At 35.2% G+C, this 2,856-nt stretch overlaps 1 long non-coding RNA gene across 1 annotated transcript; it reads left to right on the top strand.

Annotated features, from left to right (window-relative positions):
• The first annotated feature begins 404 nt into the window (after window positions 1-404).
• LOC145584370 (uncharacterized) lies at window positions 405-1,203 on the top strand. The gene is made up of 3 exons (XR_014100352.1): window positions 405-454; window positions 628-744; window positions 1,120-1,203. It is a non-coding gene; the product is annotated as an uncharacterized LOC145584370 (long non-coding RNA).
• The last annotated feature ends 1,653 nt before the right edge of the window (window positions 1,204-2,856 follow it).

Here is a 2,856-nt window from a genome sequence, read left to right as displayed (position 1 = left end):
CAATTTCATTATACATACAAGCATACTACAAAAGGTAATACAATCCTAAATTGCATGAATGATTGTACTTGTAAAAAAAAGTTAGAGATTTTTTTTTATGTATAATATTCTATTTTTAGTTAAAATCATAAACTTTACATGTTAATTATATGCAGCGTACATATACTTGGGGACCCAAGTTCGATGTTAAGGCTAGGAGAGAATTTGACAAAAAAAAGCCGGGGACTGACTTAGGGGCACGTTGAACCAAGTTTACAAAATGGCTCTCCATAAGCAAGTTAGTTTCACGACTAACACTGTTCGAGCTGAATTCATAAATAAGCGTAAGCATCCTGATTTTCTAAAACGTTCTAACCAAGCGAGAGATAATCGGTTATCTGGCCAAACATTGGAGAAGTTTGACCCTGGCCATCGCCAAGGTAGCGTATCTACTCCTCAAGTGGTTAAAAAAATGGTAAGTGTATGATTTTAGCAGCAAACTTATGATTTTTAATATAAGATAGAAGCAAGTAGAAACTTTTTAGCCACTAATAGAGATGACTATAACTGGTCTTTATTACAATTGCTCTGTAGTCTATGTCCCCCCCCCCCCTTTTTTTTAGTGCTAACAACTTCTTCTAATACAAGGCAAAGAAAAAGGATGGAATTTTACCAACTGCTGCTGAAGTCTATGAGAGCACTCATTCTGTTTGTGTGGACAATGATGAAGTTGAATTGATGGGTGACAAGTCTCAAAAAGTCATGGTATGAGTATACTTCTATATTTTTCTAAGATTACAAACAAATGTGGTAGTTAATGTTTAGAGATATTATGGATTGTTTATTTGTTTGTGTGATTGAGTTGGAGGATGAGAATGATTTGCCGGCGTTAGTCATATGATTAATGTGGTATGGCATAATGTGAATTGAAACAGGTTTATTTTAAAGCCATACCCTATAGGAGGGAATTCTTCAATTTACAAAGGAGACTCTGTCGAAATTTTTACTAATAACTGATTACATAAATTATTTTGCTATAAGTGTTGCATTTTTTATTTTAACTTTTAAAAAAAAAATGTATTTAGTTTATTTAAGTTTTAACATTTGAGATCATAGTTACTAATACATATCTTAATGCAGGGAGAATATATGGAAAAACTTGAGGAATATAAGAACAAAGGAATTGAGATAAACCCCGACAAAGTCTACGTGGATGTTGTAGGTTTAGGGGAAAAGTCTACGGTTTAGGGAGTGCTTCACAAATGTATTACAAGAGTGATCCTACTTCTCAATCTACTACATCATCTTCCACTCCTTCTATGATTTCTCAATTAAGCTCTCAAGTTGAAGAACTAAATAAGATGGCGGAAGAAAACCATAACAAGGTAGAAGAAAGCCAAAAAATAGCGGCAGAGAGCTTTTATGCTAAGGAATTCGTCGAAAATCATGAGATCGAAAAAGGTACATGGAAGAAGGAAAAATTAGCTATGCAAAAAACATTGCAGAAAATGGCATCACTTGTCAAACAATGTTACCGTCCTTGTAAGCCTCTTACGCCTACAGTCACCCGCTCTCGTGATACAACTAAGTGATTTTTATTTTCTTGATGGTAATTTTATGAACAACTGGTCTTTTACATTGTCATTAGTTCTTATTTGAAGTAGCTTTTTTTATATGGGAGGTGACTTTTTAAGCAATTAGTCATATGAGTTAAATATTGTTTTTTAATACATTGATACCAAATTGATGATATTTTGGATATTTGAATAAAATTAACATTTTGGTTATTTGAATTTATGTGTGGGTATCTTTTCTTCTTTTTTTTTTTGTGATTAATATTGGTCGTCGCTTATTTATGGTCTCAAATATTGATAGTCAGTCGCAAATATTTAGCGACTGCAAATTTGGTTTAGAGACTAATTAGTTAGTTGCAAAATCATTAGTCTTTGTAGTCGCTAATCTGTCACAAATAATTAGTTTTGTAGTCGCAAAAATTTGGTCCCGTATGTAGTTGCTAATCCGTCGCAAAAACCATTAGTCTCAATAGTCGCAAATCCGTCACAATATAACTAGTCTCCGTAGTCGCAAAAGTTTAGTCTCGTAGTCGCAAAAGTTTGCTCTTGCAGTCGCTAATCTGTTGCAAAAGTAGTCTTAAAACATTCATCTCTGTAGTTGCTAATCCGTCGCAAATATATTACGACAGACAATAATTTAGTTGCTAAAATTTGAAAGTTATTCGCTAAATGGTAGTTGCAAAGGCGTTGCAAATCTGTCGCTAAATTTGCGACTGTTTAAAAATTAGTCGCAAAAATGGATTTGCGACGAGGTCTTTGGCAACGGACCAAAGTAGTTGCAAATCCGTCGCAAATCCATTTTTGCGACGGATTTGTGACTACTTTGGCCGTCGCTATTTACCCTTTTTCTTGTTATTTTTCTTGTAGTGTGCTATAGTTGATAGTGGGAGTGATTCTTACTCTTCAAGTTCGCAAAGTGAGTCAATGGAGAGACAAGAAGTTGATGTTTTTTTTTCGTGAGTTCGGAAATCCGAAGGATTATGAGCTCACGGGAGGGATTTTGCTACCCGTCACGGAAACTAACTTCACAATTCATCCCCAATATACAAGAATGGTCCAATCGGAACAATTTTCGGGTTCAAGTGAAGACCCCATCGAGCACCTTGATAGATTCCTTGAGTTGTGTGCCATGATACAAACCAATCAAGTTTCTCAAGAGTACATCCGAATGCATCTATTTCGACAATCTCTTTCGGGTAGAGCAAAGAAGTGGCTAAAGCAAGTGAAGCCTAACTCTCTCACGACATGGAGGGAGGTAGTTAAGGCATTCTTGAAGAGATTCATTTTTGAGGAAAAGACCGCC

This window comes from Chenopodium album, chromosome 2 (assembly GCF_948465745.1).
Source record: "Chenopodium album chromosome 2, dcCheAlbu1.1, whole genome shotgun sequence".
In the NCBI taxonomy this organism is placed as follows: Eukaryota; Viridiplantae; Streptophyta; class Magnoliopsida; order Caryophyllales; family Amaranthaceae; genus Chenopodium; species Chenopodium album.
Note: the sequence above shows the minus strand (reverse complement) of the source record. Positions and strands in the feature narration are given on the sequence as shown.